This window comes from Pogoniulus pusillus, chromosome 1 (assembly GCF_015220805.1).
Source record: "Pogoniulus pusillus isolate bPogPus1 chromosome 1, bPogPus1.pri, whole genome shotgun sequence".
NCBI lineage: Eukaryota > Metazoa > Chordata > Aves > Piciformes > Lybiidae > Pogoniulus > Pogoniulus pusillus.
Genome location: NC_087264.1, coordinates 26,591,887 through 26,611,232, shown reverse-complemented (window position 1 = coordinate 26,611,232; position 19,346 = coordinate 26,591,887). Strand labels below are relative to the sequence as shown.

Here is a 19,346-nt window from a genome sequence, read left to right as displayed (position 1 = left end):
CTTTCTTCCTTTCTTCCTTTCTTCCTTCCTTTCTTCCTTCCTTTCTTTCTTTCTTTCTTTCTTTCTTTCTTTCTTTCTTTCTTTCTTTCTTTCTTTCTTTCTTTCTTTCTTTCTTTCTTTCTTTCTTTCTTTCTTTCTTTCTTTCTTTCTTTCTCTTTTTTTTTTTTTTAATTTCCTCATGGGCTGACCTATTTTAGGATTTGAATTTCTTGTTTATTCCATTGCTTTTCTTTCTCTTCAGCCCTAAGTACTTTCCTCATTTCAAGTGCAATTCTACCTTTAATTACTCCTCTCCATGAAATCTGGCTTCTCTCCTGCCTCCTAAATACATATTCCCTCTCTCATCCCCCTATTTCCATCACTCTTCATTTGCTTTTCCCTAGCTTCCCATCTATTTTCCCCATCCTTTCTTTTCTTTCCTCTTTGTGCTCCTGCCTGTATCCTGGTGCATGTCCCTTCCTGCCTTCCTTTCTCTCCTTCCTCTTTCTTGCTTACTTCAACTCCCCCAGCCTGCATCTTTCTCTTCCTGCCAGTGTCCACCTCCAGGCAAAATGTCTCCATCTCTCTTTCTCCCCGAGGGAAGACAGACTTGGGAATGGCCTTTGAGAGGGACAGGCATGAAAAGAAGGACTTGCAAAGAGAACTTGAAAAGAAGAGAGAAGCCATAAGAGCCAGCAGTGTGCCCAGGTGGCCAAGAAGGCCAATGGCACCCTGGACTGTATCAGGAACGGTGTGGCCAGCAGGACCAGGGAAGTCCTACTGCCCCTGTACCCAGCACTGCTTAGGCCACACCTTGAGTGCTGTGTCCAGTTCTGGGACTCTTCATTTAAGAAAGATGTTGAGTTGCTTGAATGTGTCCAGAGAAGGGCACCAAGGCTGGTGAGGGGGCTGGACTGCAGCTCTACGAGGAGAAGCTGAAGGAGCTTGGGGTGTTTAGCCTGGAGAAGAGGAGGCTCAGGAGAGACCTTTTTGCTCTCTACAACTCCCTGAAAGAAGGTTATAGCCAGGTGGGGATTGGTCTTTTCTGCCAGGCACCCAGTGACAGAACAAGAGGACACAGCCTCTAACTGAACCAAGGCAGGTTTAGGCTGGATGTTAGGAAGAAGTTCTTCACAGGAGGAGTGATTTGCATTGGAATGGGCTGCCTGGGGAGGTGGTGGAGTCACCATCCCTGGAGGTGTTTAAGAGGAGTCTGAATGAGGCACTTAGTGCCATGGTTTAATTAATTAGAAGGGTTAGGTGATAGGTTGGACTCAATGATCCTAGAGGTAGGTCTTTTCCAACCTGGTTAATTCAGCGATTCTGTGCGAAGCTGAAAAAGCAGCAGTGTGTGGGGAAGGGAAGGGGACTAGGAAGATGAACCCAGGGAGAAGAACTGAGAGTCACGAGAGCTCTCGGACACAGCAGTGGGATAGAGAGAGAAAAAAAGAACCCCAGCTGGGAAAAGCAGCAGAAAAGATAAGGGTGTTCCCAGTTTTCTGGTGCTGTGGCAATGAGTCACAGTCACTGAGTTTCCGATCTCCTATTCAAATGTAAACAAATACTTTTTTCCATCCTTATTGCAGTGGTGCCCAAATGCTGCCAATCAACCCAGAGCACAGCAAAGTTATTTGCACACAAGAGACCTCCCAACCCCAGCAGCACTTTTCCTGTCAGGCCAAGAGCAGGAGGAGGGCACAGCACACTTGCAAAGCTGTTGGGTGGGTGTCAGGCAGTGAAAGTTTTCTTTTGCTTGGGGGCTTCCCCATCAAATGTAAACTCATGAAGATGCTTTCCCAGAGATGAGCTAGGATGACCCCTCTGACAGAACAGCTTGGCCCTCAACACCACTAGTATTCCTCTTTGGCCTGAGAGGTGTCCAGCAGATAGATATTCTGCTCCTCTGCCCTTTATTTCCTATAAGTGAATCCTACAGGGAACAAATAACTCCTACTAGTGCATTGGGTAAAGTCCAACCCCTGTCTTTAGGTCTGTGGACTAGAAAGAGGGTCTAGACTGACCCTCTTTTAAGATTATCATATCTTGGATTGTGAAGTCTGTAAGAGCGACCAATTTTTTCTCTCTGGATCCAAAACCAGATGAAAACAAATAGTTGTGATAAAGAATGATTACCTTTTCTAGGTATATCTTGCTTATATCTGCCCACGTGTCAGTGTGAGACTGCCTCACCCTTTACATTTGTTAGGAGAAGCTAAGTAAAGATTGCATGAACTGCTATTTGCCCTGCTCGTGTGATACACACAGTGTGAAAGTAAAAAACAACTCAGAATGCTCCCACTGGTCCTACTGCTGGTATTGGGCAGGAAGAAATCTAATGAAATTCAACAAGGGCAAGTTTAGAGTCTTGCACCTGGGAAAGAACAACCCCAGGGATCAAAATAGGTTGGGGATTGACCTGCTGGAAGGCAGTGAAGGGGAAAAGGATCTGGGGGCCCTAGCTGATGGGAGGTTGACCATGAGCCAGCAATGTGCTCTTGTGGCTAGGAGGGCAAACACCATTCTGGGGTGTATTAGAAGGGCTGTGGCTAGTAGGTAGAGAGAGGTTCTCCTGCCCCTCTGCTCTGTCCTGGTGAGGCCACATCTGGAGTACTGTGTCCGGTTCTTGGCCCCCCAGTTCAAGAGGGACATAGAACCGTTTGAGAGAGACAAGTGCACAGCCACAGGGATGATTAAGGGAATGGAACAACTGTCTTACAAGGAGAGCCTTAGGGAGCTAGAGGTCATTAGCTTAGAGAAGAGGAGACTGAGAGGTGACCTCATCAGTGTTTATCAATATGTAAAGGTGAGTGCCAGGAGGATGGAGCCAGGCTCTGCTGGGTGATGACCGATGACAGGACAAGGGGCAATGGATGGAAGTCGAGGCATAGAAAGTTTCATGTAAACATGAGTGTGAGAGTCTAAATCCTCTCTCTCTCTCGTTCATCAACAAAGATGAAGATTGCATTGTCTCTCCCTAATCAACAAAGATAAAGATTGCCTTTGTTAACCTCCGGGACTCAGACTCGGTGCTTGGCCTAAAGCTCAGGGATGCAAATCAACAGACAACACCTTCGAAACTCCTGGACCTCAGCCTGGCTGGAATGCCCAGGATGCCTACATCTTATCTCAGCTACCCCCAATGGAAAAGGTTTATATTTATTCAGGGTATGGACAGGTGCAGCCGGGGAGGGGGCGGAGGTCCTCTCCCCGGTGGCGCCGGACCCCTGCGAATGCATGAGAGTATACAGGAATATTCCCTGGGGAGCTGCAGCCGGACACTGAGCAGAAAACTGCATAAAAGGCAGGAGGAATGCCTGCCAAAGGGTGGCACTCCCACCGGACCAGTGGCATTCCCAGCAGACCACCAGTGGCACTCCCACAGGACCACCAGTGGCTTTCCCAGCAGACCACCAGTGGCACCTCCACCGGATCACCGAGGGCGGACCACCACCAGACCACCAGAGCTGCACACCACCCGAAGAAGCTCTGACAGACTCCACAGAAGATCATCCCTGGGCCACGCACCCGTCTCTCTCTCCCCTCCATCTGCGACTGAGGGTAATATGATCACAGCTCTTTTGCTTTCCTGCTCCTCCTTCTCTTCTCTATCGTTCTCTTTATCTCTTTCCCCTTCTCCCCTCTCTCCCTCTGTTTTGCCCAACCTTACCCTTTAATAAATAGTTTCGTGGTGATATCTGGTCTCGTTTGCGCCTTAATTTCACCACACGGAAATCCATAAGAACTGGTCTTGCTCCTCTGGACAGAGATACTGTACATCTCTGCTCCTCAGGACCTTGACAATGAGAAAGAATTTTTCTTCACTGTGATGGTGCCAGAATACTGGAACAGGCTGCCCAGGGCAGTTGTGGAGTCTCTCTCTCTCTCTGGAGATATTCAAAACCCACCTGGACGTGTTCCTGTATCATCTGGTATAGGTGATCTTGCTCTGGCAGGAGGGTTGGACTGGATGAGCTTTTGAGGTCCCTTCCAGCCCCTGACATTGTGTGATCCTGTGATTTTGCATTCCCTTTGTTTAGTACAAAAGCAAATCATACCTCAGGTGCTTCATTTTCTTCTAAAAAAAATTAAGACATTAAGCAAATTTGCTCTTCAGCTTGCGAACACTCCATTGCTCTGATGCAGTGGTTCTGGCTTCCTGGGGACTGCCTGTCTAGAAATGTTTGAGCAGAGCTGCTCACTGTACAAATACACCTTCAGGATCCTCTCCTAGTGAGTACTCCCTCTTTAAATGCATGTAAGTTGGTGGTGAAGCAGCAGGGTTGCCGAATATACTTGGGCCCTCATTTTACAATCAGTTTCTGAAGAGCAGGAAGTTTCCTTAGGCAGCACAAATGCGTTAGCTTGATCAGCGAGACAGCAGAGACTGAGCTGATGCCACTTCATCCATGTAAATTGTCAGGAATCCCAAGTCACCCCTCCAAACCAGCTCTTCTGAAGGCATTGCACTGTGCCCCATCCCTCTCAGATCCACCACAAGCCTTGACCAGGTCCTCTTGGCTGTTTCTCTCATCAACTAGTGTGCTGGGCTGAGGCTAACTTAGTGCCAGGGTCTAGTTGATTGGACAGGGCTGGGTGACAGGTTGGACTGGATGATCTTGTAGGTCTCTTCTAACCTGGTTGATTCTATGATTCTATTATTATTTCAATGAGAAAAAATAGATAACTGGTTGTGAAAAGAAAATACCAACAAAATCTGTGTCATTCACTGGCCTGCTGAGAGGGATAAAAAGCCAAAAGGTCAACAATTTGTCCCATTCAGGTCCGGGACATTGAATCTATTCACTTCCTCTTCATTCCACTCTGATATCTCTCCACTACTCTCAGCTAGCACATAACAACATAAGCTTTGCTGCTTTCTTTTGTTTGAGGAAGAAAGAGAGAAAGAGAGGGTAGCTTTGAGCCCTTCTGGGCAGTTTCCTTTGTCCAACAGGGAGTTTGGATTTCTGCATCATGTCTAGTTTGTACATACATGTAAATAGTTGTAAATATATTGTGTATAGATGCTTATAAATTCTGCTTTGCTGTAAATATAGCTTCATCTTACTTCCAAACCATATGAGCTAGTCTGGTAAATTTCAATTCTCTCTGTGTGTGTGTAAGCTTCTAACCACAACCCCTGAAGCCCTCATGGAGTTTTCAGTTCTGGAAGGGAGGACACCTTCTGTAATGCTGTATTTCAAACATAGAATGGTTTAGGTTGGAAGAGACCTCAAAGATCATCCAGTTCCAACCCCCTGCCATAGGCAGGGACACCTCCCACTAGAATAGGTTGCTCAAGGCCTCATCAACCTGGCCTTGAACACCTCCAAGGAGGGAGTATCCACAACCTCCCTGGGCAATCTGTTCCAGTGTCTCACCACCCTCACTGTAGAGAACATCTTCCTAACATCTAGTTTAAATCTCCCCTCTGCCAGTTTAAACCCATTACCCTTCATCCTGTCATTACAAGACCTTGTAAATAGTCCCTCCCCAGCCTTCCTGTAGGCCCCCTTCAGATACTGGAAGGCCACTATAAGGTCTCCTCAAAGCCTTCTCCAGGCTGAAAAGCCCCAGCTCTCGTAGCCTGGCCTCATATCAGAGGTTCTCCAGCCTTCTGAGCATCTTTGTGGCCCTCCTCCAGACTAACTCCAGCAGTTCAATGTCCTTCTTGTGTTGGTGGCTCCAGAACTGCACACAGTGCTCCAATAAAGGAGCAGAATCATAAGATCATAGGATCACAGGATGTTAGGGGTTGGAAGGGACCCAAGCGATCATCAAGTCCAGCACCCCTGCCAGAGCAGGACAATGCTACCTATCACAGATCACAGAAGAACACATCCAGACAGGCCTTGAAAGTCTCCTGAGAATGCCCTCCCTTGCCCTGCTGGCCACACTTCTCTTGCTGCAGCCCAGCACACTGTTGCTGTCTGGGCTGCATGTGCACACTGCAGGCTCATGTTGAGCTTTTCATCAACCCAGACCCCCAGGTCCTTTTCCTCAGGGCTGCTCTCAGCCATTCACCACCCAGCCTAGAGTGGTGCTTGCGATTGTGCCAACCCAGGTGCAGGACCTTACACTTGGCCTTGTTGAAGCAAATTTCATGAGGTTAGCCTGGGCCCACCTCTTCAGCCTGTCCAGGTCCCTCTGGATGGCTGTAGCAGAAAAGGGAAAAACAAGCTGCCAGAAAAGTGATCTAGGTCTAGGTCTTCTCCTGTTGAGTGGCTTACTGGTGGTGCCTGAGCCAAATCACTGGATTGCTCTGCCCACTCTTCCCTATGCAAACAGGGGGAAGTGATACTTAGTCATTATTATAACATCTAGGGATGCAAATTACTGTGTCAATGATTACTGTTTGTTCTCAAAATACATTCCATTTTCCTTTATCCCATTTACAACACCGGATTAGTCACTTCCAATATTACAGAATCATAACCATTCATTCCTTCAGCTGAGGTACTGGCTTCCCTAAAAAAGAAAAGCATCTGAGAGGTGGGCCACTGTTTAACACAACGGTGCGTGTAGGATCAAGTTGCTTAGCTACTGGGGTGAGGGAGACTGTTAAGTACAGAGGTGACCAAGAAATAGCACTAAAAAGTGCATGATATCTTGAGGATACAGCACAAGCTTGTCTAATGTAACATCTGAAGGCTAATGAGGATTTGTAACTCATCTGTAAGGACAGCTTTACTTTCTTGCAATGATGCTGATTGCATCAGGAGTTTCATAGTAGTGCAGAACAGTACATAAATTAAAATCATTAGGCTGATGGGATACACAACTATTAGCACACATCAGTGAGCCTCCTTGAATGTGGATTCTGCAGAGCAGGAAATATCTTCGGGAATCTATCTACCCCCTCATGGGTTCGCAAAGGAGTTTTTCACTGCTACGCTTCCGTTAGTGCCAACTTCTCCCTCGCTGAACCTGGAACAACAGGAAAAAACATCCCTCATCTCTGACTATCTGTTGTCCAAGGGAGGAAAAAGTTGTATTGGAGCTTGCTGGAATTTTGAATGTGCTTTAATTGCTGAGATACTGGAGACAAATGCTCGGGCTATGGCTACAAGCAAAATTGCAGCGATTGAACCGAAGGTTGGAAACCAATACAGCAGTTTAAGCCTGTATAAAAATACCTTTCTCAGCTTAGGTCAGTGTGGGCTTCATCCACCCTTCTTCTCAGGGAAGGAGGAAGTAACCATTGTCATACATCTTGATTATTACAGGGTCTTGACACCATTCCACATGACATTCTTCTAAGCAAACAAAGCAAATACAGTTTAGCTGAAATCCTCATAAAGCAGGTGCATGACTGGTGGGGGTGGGGGGAATATCTTTAAACCCCAGTTATCAATTTTCCCCTGCTAGACTTAGAGGAATTTTCAAACAGGGTCCTTCCAACATCTGTGTGGAATCCATTTTATGCAGTATTTTCATTAACAACCTGTGACGAAGGAATAAAGAGTACTCATAAAATCTGCAGACATCATCTAGCTGGGAGAGGATGCAAACAGTTTGGAGGACAGGCTGAGAATTCAAAATGATCCTACTAAATTGGAGAAAATCAACAACTCAGTAAAGAAAAGTGCAAAGAGATACACTTAAGAGAAGGAAATCAAAAACACAAAGGGAAAATGGGGAATAAATGTCCAGGCAGCAGTAAAACAGAAAGGCAGCTTAGGGTGTGAACCATGAAGTGAAGAGGGAGTCAACAATATGCTGGGTACATGTTGCATCAGGTGAGCAGTTTGCTCTTCCTGGCCTGAGAAAGATGGGACACAAACTGAAGGCTTTCTCAGCTGAGAAACAAACCTGAAAAGAGGCTTTGAAAGCACATCCCAAGAAGAAAGACTAGGAATATTTGTCTAAGGACAAGACTAGAGAATGATGTCGTAACTGTTGGCTTATAATGATAAAAAGTTCTCAGTGATTACTAGAAGCAGGACAAGTAGAGGTTTCTGCTTCAAAACAGAGACCCCAGGAAGGTAAGAAAACCCATGCCATAAGGGAATGAAGTCATGGAGCTGCTGAGGTGGCAATGCAGAGGACTCTTCCCATGTTATCACTAACTTCATGCAGGTCCAGCCTGCCAGTGGGCAATAAATGCAAGATGCACATGCAAACAAGATCAAGGCATCTGCTTAGTGTGGTCACAGCTGAACTTTGGCACCTCATAAATGAAGACGAAATTGCTTACTTTGCTGTAAAGCCTTGTGAGATGCCAACATTTAGTCTGACAGTGAAAGCAGAGCAACTTCCTCTTACCTACCAAGTCACAGAGAAATCCCATGGCAGCTGATGAGAAAAGGCCATGAATTATGCCTGCATTCTCTGCTGTTGAGCTGTTTCTGAACATCCTGGGGAGGAGATCCCACGAGGCTTCCAGGAGGCAATATAAAGTGCCTAAGCCCTTGTCAAGTGCAGGCAGTCTCTGCTTGTCTGCCTACATCCATATGGGCATTTTGTGTTTCAGTAGCTGCTAGTCTCTGTTGTGATTTAACTGGAGATAAAAAAAAAATTGACAATATTTTCTTCTGCATTTTCAATTATCCCTAGAGCTGCCTGCACTTTCTTTGAATATCAGAGCTTTGAATTTCATTGAGGAAACAAAACAACCAAAAATGCAAATTAATTCTGGAACCCACATTGGTTGTCAGCCTGTTTCTCAACCATGAGGAGGAAAGCATAGCCAGTGCAGAAGGGCAAATCTGGGTTTGCTAACCTCTGCCAGCCAAAACTAGTCAGTATTGTGTCCTTTCTTTTGGATGAAATGGGATTAGCAGATGTGTATTGGTCTTGAGAAACAATTGCAACATGAAAGATCGAGTAGAAGTTGGAAGGTTGGGAAGCTCTGTAAAGATCCATCATTGCTTACGAAGCTGTATCCTCTGCCATCCCTGGACAGAAAATAAAATGGACCAATGCTTTTTATCTCCTCCAATAAGTGGCAGCATGCTGGGGCTGCCAACAAGCATTGGCTGGTGTATAAACTTCAACCTGCTTGTAGGGGAGAAGCTTCAGCAAATGAGAAGCCACTTAGAAGAATGTTTCAAGAAAGGAGAGCATGGATAGAGTCTTTTAAGTGAAGCAATTTGCTCGAAGGATGCAACAAAACCACACTCCTATTTGCTGTGGAGTAGAGTGGAGAGACCACCTCGAATACTGTATTCAGCTTTGGGCCCTTCATTACAAGAAGGGCATTGAGTTGCTGGAGTGTGTCCAGAGGAGGCCAATAAAGCTCTTATGGGGGATGCCTGAGGAAATGGAATTGTTTAGTCTGGAGAAGAGGAGTCTGAGGGGACACCTCATTCTCTCTACAGCTTTCTGAAAGGAGATTGTAGTGAGGTGTGAGTCGGTCTCTTTTCTATAGCATCGGGTGATAGGAAGAGAGGAAATGGACTCAAATTCTGCCAGGGAAGGTTTTGATTGGATACTAGGAAAAAAATCTTTCTTGAAAGAATGGTGAGGCATTGGAACAGGCTGCCCAGGGAGGTGGTAGAGTTACCAGCCCTGGAGGTGTTAAAAAAATGTGTGGGCAGGGCACTCTGGGACACGGTTTAATGGCCACTGTGGTGTTAGGTCAATGGTTGGACTCAATGACCTTAGAGGTCTTTTCCAACCAAAACAATTCCATGACTCCATGAAGTGGGACCATGGAGGAGCATGGGGCTCAGAAGGGAGATGGCTGGATAAGCAGGTAGCAGGAGCTGAGACTGACTGAACTGTTCCTCTGCCACATCTCTAACGATAAAATGAGAAAATGATCCTGGCTTTTTCCTTACAGCTAACCCAAACTAACTTTCCTTATGAATGAGCCTTATAAATAACTTGCCTGACAAACAGCTTACATGGCAAATACTACACAGGACATAGAATCAGAGAATAATATAATCATATATTATATATCATCACAGAATAATGGAATCATAGAATCATAGAGTGTGTTGGGTTGGGTTGGAAGGGACCTCCAAGGTCATCTATGATAAGCTCCGTGGCATTTTTTGATAATAAACATGTTTCCAAACCAAAGTCAGAGTTAAAACAAGTAACCTTACCCATTAGCCACAGAGTGGCTGGTTACTCAGGCTGGAAGCCACTCCATGCCAGTCCTCACTGGATTAAATCCATGCATCACAGCCTAGCAAAACAGAGATCCTCCGGGCAACAGTGGCTAAAGGGGCAAAGAGGTGTCCTGTGGATCTAGCCCACGTATATGCAGGAGAAGATCCAAATGTTCCAACAGTTAAGCAGACAAACAAGCTGTGAGTACAAACTGAGCTGGTTTACTCCATAAATTGTTTCACTTAGAAGACTCCATCCACTCTCTGCTTTCCTGAAACATTCTTCTAAGTGACTTCTTGTTTGGTAAAGCTTCTCCTCTACTTGCAGTTTGAAGTTCACACACTTGCCAAGGCTTGCTGGGGGCTCCAACGTGATGCTGCTTGTTGGAGAAGTTAAAAAGCAGTGATATGGTTTATTTTCTGCCCATGGATGGACAATGGTGATAGCTGGCGAACACAGTAGGTTGGGGAACATAGTAAGTTTAGATTGGACATTAGGAGAAAAGTTTTTCACAGAGAGAGTGGTCAAGCACTGGAATGAGCTGCCCAGGAAGGGGGTTGAGTCACCGACCCTGGATGTGTTTAAGGGTCGTCTGGATGTGGTGCTTAGGGATATGATTTAAGGTGAAACTTGTAGAGTAGAGTTATAGGTTGGACTTGGTGATCCTAAGGGCCTTTTCCAACATGGATGTTTCTGTGATTCTGTGATTTGAATAGACATTGCCAACTTGGTACCTCTTTGTAGGATGGATGCCTTGGGTTTCTTCCTGATTTTGGCTAAGAAGCCAAGTTCATGCTGGAGCTGATGGGCCTGGGACTTTGTTTCCATCATCTTCCAAGAACCACTCTTCACTTCTGAGAATTATTGAGTGCCAAGACTGACAGCTGGGCTGGTTTCTGGTGGAGCAGGCAGAGAGGATGAACTTGACCTGGTTAGCAGGAACATATTGATCCTGTCAAATATTTTTGACAGAGTATCCAGTGGTTTCATTTCAATCAGGGAGAAAAAAAAAAGCACTCAACTTTACTTCCACAAGTTGAGTATGTTTCAACTAAATTATCATAACAAGGCAACTATGAAGCTCAGCTTTCCAGCCTTGTCAAAACAAGGGTCTTCAAGCAGATTTTTGCTAGACCTCCTGGTACCACCCTGCTGATGGGACTATTTCTCTGCACAGGCAGTTGTTTGTGAAACTTGGCTTAGCCCTTTCACAACACCCTCTTAGCACCTTCCAAGTGCCACTTAGCACAGTAAGCAATACATGGCCAAGGAGATAGAAGAGGTATATGTTACAGCCAACTGCTGTTTGAGGGAATTTGCTTATTAAAGCAGATGATGGCATCAGAAACAGTAATCAGGTACTGTGATAGACAGGAAAAAAAGCCTTCCAGGTTTCAGTATCTCCAGACTCTGTTTCTGACTACTGTTTAAACAAATCCAAATCTGCAGCTGCTAGAAGCTCAGCTGAACTTCTTTATGTCGACAGTGGTGGAGCACTGGAACAGTCTGCCCAGAGATATGGTGAAGTCTCCATCTCTGAAGTCATCCAAAGCCCAGTTAGATGCTGTTCTGTGCAGCCAACTCTAGGTGAACCTGCTCTGGCAGAAGGGTCGGACTAGGTCATCTCCAGAGGTCCTGTCCAAGCCCTATCATAGAATCATAGAATCAACCAGATTGGAAGAGACCTCCAAGATCATGCAGTCCAACCTATCACCCAGCCCTATCCAGTCAACTAGACCATGGCACTAAGTGCCTCATCCAGTCTTTTCTTGAACACCTCCAGGGATGGTGACTCCACCACCTCCCTGAGCAGCCCATTCCAATAGCATTCTGTGATTCTGTATAATTTGTTTGAATTTAGTTGCCATCTCTTGAAGAGCTGGTCAATCATCCAGACTTTTCTCCCTTTAAACAAGCATGAGCTATGTGTGAGACAAAAAAGTTCCCATGGAGCAGCTTGCATCCTGTCAAAAGGGACAGGATGTGAACTGTTCCAGGACAAGCTTCTCCTGAGCAATCTCCTAGCTGTTTCTTTCACATTGTCACCTTACACGTCCATGATTCGGACTTCAGACTGAAATCTTTCATGTCTGACACTCCATTTGCTGCACTTTGCTGCAGTCTCTGCAGTGTCTTTGTGGCTGGGAAAGCTCTGTCTGTGCTCTCCGTAGAGCTCAGCCCTGACGTACCTATTATAATCCTCTGTATTTTTGTGCTTTTGTTCCACAGACAATTTTCTGTACACTTTCCTACCAAAAAACAGCACACAAACTTAGCACCCTCAGCTTCACAGGCACACTTTGAACTCATTTTTCTAGCAGAATTCTCATAAGTTAGCATCTCTTTATAGATTTTCCACCGATTTCCACTCCCTTTTTTGTGGATGTTCCTACCTCTGCATGACCTGGAGACAGCTTGGCAGCCCAAGGCAGCCTTATGAGCCTTTTCTGTGCAGAAACCTCAGGTCCTAGAGTGTGCTGAGCCAACATCAAAGATACTGACACAGCAATGGCACTAGCAGTCAGCTCCTGCACGTGTGAAGAATCTGTAAGGATGTCCTGATGCACCTCCTCCTTCTGTCCATCTGATTAAAGTGGCCTGTTACATCACTTTGACAGTTGTGTATATATTGGCTACTCAGACTGCTGTCACCAAGAACATTCCTATCTGCAAAAGTTTCCAGTCTGATCACCTCTTCAATGTAGCTTTCCCACTTCAGCTAAGTGCTGTCAACCCTTTACAAAGCCTCACTTTCACAAGGGTGGGGAGCTAACCTGGTTTGGCTCTGCACTTGCCTTTCGCTTCCTAGCTTTGTTTGGATCCTGTGTTACATTTTAGGTGGATTTGCAAGAGGTTAAGTGTTTGGTGCACCACAGAACACAAGTCAAAAGGCAGTGAAAGTGGAAGGAACGGATTCCTCGCTTATCCCATCCTTCTGTACTGCAACCCCAGGCTTCTGCAAGGAACAGATGACATGGCACCATCAACATACTGGTGCACAGTAAGCAGGAGCACTTCTCACTGCATGGCCACCTTGCTGCCAGGGCAGTGGAGACAGACTGGAGACAGACGGGAGCCAGCTGCCAGCTAGCAGCAATTCCTACCAGTATAGCCACGGCTGCCGGGCGCTTGGTGCCTGGGCCTTTCCTCAGCCTCTCAAGTGAGTTTTTAGTTGGCATGGAATGTCACATTGCTCACAAAATACTGGTGAGGAGCCAAGCTGTCAGCAAAAACCAGCTCTACCATATGAACCACTCTTAAATTTGAGTTATAGAGTCAGCTTTATTCAGTAGGAAACAGCCAGCTTGGGCAACTGAACTAGTGACAGACAAGAGGCAATGGCCTCAAGTAGCACCTGGTGAGGTTTAGATTGGACTTTATGGAAAATTTCTTTACTGAATGTGTGGGCAGGCATTGGAACAGGCTGCCCAGGGAAGTGGTGGAATCACCATTCCAGGAGGTATTAAAAACAATGTGTAGACATGGCACTTCAGGACGTGGTTTAGTGGGCATGGCGGTGTTGGGTTGGACTTGATGATCTCAGAGGTCTTTTCCAACCTTGATCACTCTACAAGTTTATGCTTTAGTGGTGATCTGGCAGTGCTGACAGTTGGACTTAATGATCGTTGAGGTCTTTTCCAACCTTAATCGATTTTAATCTATATCCTTAGTTATCTCTTCCTTCAACATCTTCCTCTGTATAAACAATCCCAGCTCCCTCAGCCCCTACGAGGAGAGGCTGAGGGAGCTGGGATTGTTTAGCCTGGAGAAGAGGAGGCTCAGGGGTGACCTTATTGCTGTCTACAACTACCTGAGGGGTGGTTGTGGCCAGGAGGAGGTTGCTCTCTTCTCTCAGGTGGCCAGCGCCAGAACGAGAGGACACAGCCTTAGGCTGCGCCAGGGGAGATTTAGGCTGGAGGTGAGGAGAAAGTTCTTCACTGAGAGAGTCATTGGACACTGGAATGGGCTGCCCGGGGAGGTGGTGGAGTCGCCGTCCCTGGAGCTATTCAAGGCAAGATTGGACGTGGCACTTGGTGCCATGGTCTAGCCTTGAGCTCTGTGGTAAAGAGTTGGACTTGATGATCTGTGAGGTCTCTTCCAACCCTGATGGTACTGTGATACTGTGATCTTGGAACTTTCCTGGCACTCCAAAGGAGCTGGTTCTCATGGATCAGTGCAGTGATATGAAGATGTGTAGGATCCTCTGTACAAAGACCTCTTGCTACGAGAGGCAGCTTTAGTATCCACTCTGTCCTACATTCCCCAAGGAGAATCTCCCTTTTGGACAGCTCAGTGAAAACAGCCGTATTTTTAGCTGAAATGCTGGTGTTAAAGCCTGAGCAGGCACCCAGGACTGTTAGAATAGGTCCAGAAAAGAGCTATGAAGATGATCAGAAGGCTCCACTATGGGGACAGGCTGTTGAGAGCGAGGTCTATTCAGCCATGGCTCTGCAGAGACCTTACAGCTGCTCCAGTTCCTGAAGTGGGCCTGCAAGAGAGCCGTGGAGGGACTTCTTACAAGGGCTGGAGGTGAGGAGAAAGTTCTTCACTGAGAGAGTCATTGGACACTGGAATGGGCTGCCTAAGGAGGTGGTGGAGTCGCCGTCCCTGGGGCAGTTCAAGGCAAGGTTGGACGTGGCACTTGGTGCCATGGTCTAGCCTTGAGCTCTGTGGTAAAGGGTTGGACTTGATGATCTGTGAGGTCTCTTCCAACCTTGGTGATACTGTGACCTGTAACCTGGCTTGTAGTGACAGGATGAGGGCAATGGCTGGAAGCTGCAAGAGGAGAGATTTCGATTGGATATTACCAAGAAATTTCTTTACAGTGATGCTGGTTAGACACTGCAACAGGTTGCCCAAGGAAGTTGCAGAGGTGTTCAAAGCCAGGCTGGACGGGGCACTAAGCAATCTAGTCCGCTGGAAGGTGTCCCTGCCCACGGCGGGTGGGTCGGAACGAGACGATCTTTAAGGTCCCTTCTAATCAAATCCACTCAACGATTCTCTGATGTGACTTCTCCAGCACCCCACTGCTCTGAGGAGGGAAGAGTATGCCGGGGGAAGCATCTCCGCCGGCGCTGAGCTCAAGCAGGACGAGGAGACGGTGCCCACGCTCAGGCTGATCGTTCCCGTCTGCACACAAGCGGCAGGCGAGCCCCGTTTTGCCCAGGTGCCCGTGAAGCGGCGCGCACCGGCCAGCGCTGATGGCGGCGGCGATGGCCGGGACCGGCCTCCCGTGCTGTGGCCGCGCCGGGGGCGCCCCCTCGCGGCCGTGACAGGTACTGCACTGGGCCCGCCCCGCGCCGTCTCGGCCCTCGCACTGGCTCAAGTTTGTCACCCTCGCTGGCGAAGTACCGTCCAGACGAGCAGCAGGGAGTGTCTGAATAAAATGACGTTAAGTACCAGCAGGTTTTACTGGAAATTGAGCAGGGTTTCCCCAAAGTCACCAATGCGGTTCGGGAATGTGAAATAAACTGGAGGAGGGGCTCTTTAGTTTCCGGTTTACGTCCAGAGGAGTGGGAGCCTCCCTCAGGTTTCTCTACCGAAATAACCTGGGTGGTGACAAGGTGTCCTGGCTCGGCTTGGCTCGGCTCAGCGCAGCAGGCAGAGGGGGCGGGCGACACGGACGCGGCAGGTCCGCCCGCCGGCCGCCAGGGGGCAGCGCCGCCGCGGGCCGGGACAGACGCTGGGCGCGCGGCGCCGCGTGAGCGTCAGCGCGGGTGGGGCAGGGGTTATGGCGGCCCCGGGGGCTGAGTGGGCTCTGCTGGTTCCGGGGCCGGCGGCCGAGGGGCAAGCGGACCGTCGGAGCTGGACGCCGTCAGGAGGGCCGGAGCCGGGGCCAGGGGGAAGTGGAGGAGGCGGAGCAAGGGCCCTCAGGCCCGGGCGAAGCGGCCTGTTGTCTGGGGTCAGGTCTCTGGGCCGTGGAGTCTTGCGCTGTCCCCGCTCGTCCTGTCTCTAGTGGCTGTATCCACCCTGAGCTAAACATGTAGAAGACGAAGTGCGGCGCCGGGGTTTGCCCGTCCCCGGCTCGCAGCGCCGGGGCGGGGAGCGCAGGTGCGTGGTGCCCGGGCAGGTGAGTGCAGCGAGCCGAGGTGCACCCTGCAGTCCCCACCCGTACGCCCAGGCCCGTGGGCTGAGCCTGGCCCGGTGTCCTCTCCAGTGGCTGCCTCCGCCAGCATAAGGAGAACAGCACCATCTGTCTTCTGCTTTTGTTTTTCCAAAGCCTGGATGCTTCACAATTGCCAGCGTTCGCCCTATAAGTAATACTCCACACCGCCTCATTTGCTCCTTCATCTTCCACTGCTCTGTTGCCGCTTTCTCCAGTGTGAAGAACAGCAAAGAATGAGTGCAGTTGGGGTCCAAGAGAGAGAATTGTATCACCTCGATAGAGAGGAGAGTGTGAAAATACAGCTTCTCAACTCTCTTCACGATTTTTTCCTGTGACAAGGTTAATAGCTGTAGGCTATGCAAAGCTCTGGCCCGAGTGCTTCACCAGTGCAGGAGGTGGCAGATTTCAGGACTAGAGATGCCATTTTCCAGCGCAGCAAGTTCTGTGTCCCTTTGATTAAGAGACTGGGTGCAAAGAGACAACCAGCCAGTCAATTTTTGGGTTAAAATCCAGAAACAAAGAGGAATTGAAGCAACCCATTCATTCTGAAGATAAGGGTGAGGTGGCACAAATGTCATCCAAATTGCTGAGCTTCTCTGTATTGCCTGCGTTACATTCGCAGGTCAAACGCAGTGTGAAGGCAACGTGAAAATCTAGCTGCCAAGGCATCTCAGCTATGTCAGAAAGACTTGCTGCTCTCTGCTTTCTTGGAGCTAAAAGATTTCAGTAAGTTGTTGAGCTGAATGCTTCATCCTCCTACCTCACAAGCTTCTGGAGGTGACAGATGTTTCCTCAGGGCCTGTTATTTTAGACACCTCCATGATTTATATATCTCTGCAAGCCTGGTGGGTGGAATTGGATGTCACAGACAAGCTGAAAATAACTCATAGACTCTGCTATCTACTGGCCCATGTAGAAAAATTCTGAGATCAAATTGAATCACATTATATGTGCCTGGCAGATGCATTGAGATGTACAGATGGAGCAATGGTGGGTTAAAGTGAAGCTGAAGTGCTCTGTGGAGAGTGCTGGCAAGGACTCTGCAATAACATCGTGCACAGCAGAACCACCGTGGCTGAATCCTTACAACTGTTTTGCAAAGATCAGCAGTAGCTTAGAGAGGAAAAATTCATATCTAGAACAATGTGTAATTCCCTGTGCAATCGTGGCATAGAAATGGAGAGAATGTCTTTGGCCTCTGCATAAGAGGTTAATGGAGATACCCGGACACATGGGCCTTACACAGCTATGCTTGGGTGTGCCTTAAGGAATGCCAAGGGGCTTTAAACCTGCTTCCAGGGTCCTTCTCACCAGAAGCAATACTCGGTAGGTAAACAGGGCTGTGGGACCTTGGATGCACAAGCAATTAATTATTTGCTGGGTATTTTGGGATAGTTTGGTGGAAGAGGTAGACAAATAAGCACACTACATCCATGTGTGCCCAGCACTCCAGGAGAACAAATTGGAGTGCTTTTTGTGGCACATCAGCAAGGCTGAAAGCAGTGACAGGGCTAAGATATAAGGGAATATTCCCAGGTGAACTTGGAAGCCAAGGTCTCTGCTTCACTCTCTTTGTAGAGCCCAGGGAGTTTTGCTCAGCTCATCATTAAGTTTTCCCTTAGTGCAGCCTGGCTTCCTTTGGGTATGGCTCAGAACCAGTGTTCTCTGGGAGGTGATAATATTTTCCAAGGCTGGGCCATTCATCCATGCCAGCCTCCAGAGAATGTGGAGAAGCTGTGCAGAAAGGGCCTGGGCACACTAGGCCGCACCCTGTAGCCAGTGGCAGGAGGTTCACAGGCTGCCAAGGTAAACTGCCTGAGCAGTATGTCTCCATCTACAGCCAGATCTCTAGAGCAAAAGCAGTGAATGAAGAGTGGCAAAACTTTAACTCTTTGTGAGGAGCTGAAGACAGAATTCGCAGTGGAAGGCCCAGACTCCTGGAGAATATTCCCATCTCCAGGGAGCATGTCTCTCATGGGGTTTCCTGCTGTCACATAGCCTTCATTCATGTAATCTCTTAATTGAAGGCTTTTTTTGGTTTGGTTTTATTTTTGGTTTCCAGAAATTGCCTTCAGGTATTTGTTTTAACTTACATGAGTGCTTCCCAAACACTGGGCTTAACCTCAGTGCTCTCTCTGGTCTCCTTTGAGCACCAATATGTGATGACTCAGATTTCCTGAGGCCTTACTCAGTGCTTTCATCCAGGAATCATTCAACCTGCCTCTTTAATTTGTCAGAAATAATTTGAATTTAGCCTGTGCTCCTTTCTCTTTCTTCAAGGCCACACAACTTGCACTCTTCCCATGCATCTTCCAACCTCCTTGTCCCCGTAGTTGTTAGCCGTTCCTTTTCCTTTTGAGTCTCTCGGCCAGAGTGTTGTGCAAAGTGACTCTTTGGGAGGTACAACAGAGGGGGCAGGGGACATTAATCCTGCCCTCAGAGGTCCTTTTGTAATAAACATCCTTGAAACATGCACAAAGATTTAAGTCAAAAGGTTTTAATTTTTAAGGTGATGAAAAAGTCATTTCTCCAGAGTCAGATTGTTTCTGCTGGTGATGGTGCTGTGCCATGAGGGACTGCATCTGCCTATCACACATTTTTTGACTTCCCCTGCTTGCAGATCTCTCCAGTGATATCCCATAGTGTACCTCAGCCCAAGACACGCGGCTCTCCTCAGGAGGAAAATGCTGCATCATTGGAAGACTTGGGTGAAATTTTAAGTGGCACAGCAGGAGTAGAACCCAAGGCTGCCTTCTGATTCACTGTTATCCAGCACATTTTGGACTTGTCCGTCCAAAACTTTGGTTATGATGTCAGTGAGATAAGTGGCATGAAATGGCTGGGAGTGTGTTAGATCCATTAGATCTATCAGATCTTACAGTGTCCTGATGTATGTGGCCTTGCAGGAGTGTGGCAACAACTCCTCTGATCTGCAGCTTATTACTCTAGTGGAAAACATAACAAGAATATGGCTTTGTAATTATTTTTTTAATTGGATAGTGTTTTGGTTTTGGTTTGTTTTGTTTTAAAAAAGGCCTCTCAGTTCTTCTGTCACTAGTTTCAGTCCAGGAAACTTTATGTTTAATAAGTACTGTGTAAATTTGCTGCTCTCTATAAATGTAAAGTCAATAGCAATGATAACAGCAGCAAGGTGCTTAGTCCAGCTCTGGTAATGGTCCAAGACTGCTAACTTCTTGATAAG

At 47.5% G+C, this 19,346-nt stretch overlaps 1 long non-coding RNA gene across 1 annotated transcript; it reads left to right on the top strand.

Moving 5' to 3' along the window:
- The first annotated feature begins 15,798 nt into the window (after nucleotides 1-15,798).
- On the top strand, nucleotides 15,799-19,136 carry LOC135176381 (uncharacterized). The gene is made up of 2 exons (XR_010302623.1): nucleotides 15,799-17,470; nucleotides 18,765-19,136. It is a non-coding gene; the product is annotated as an uncharacterized LOC135176381 (long non-coding RNA).
- Nucleotides 19,137-19,346: the final 210 nt, after the last annotated feature.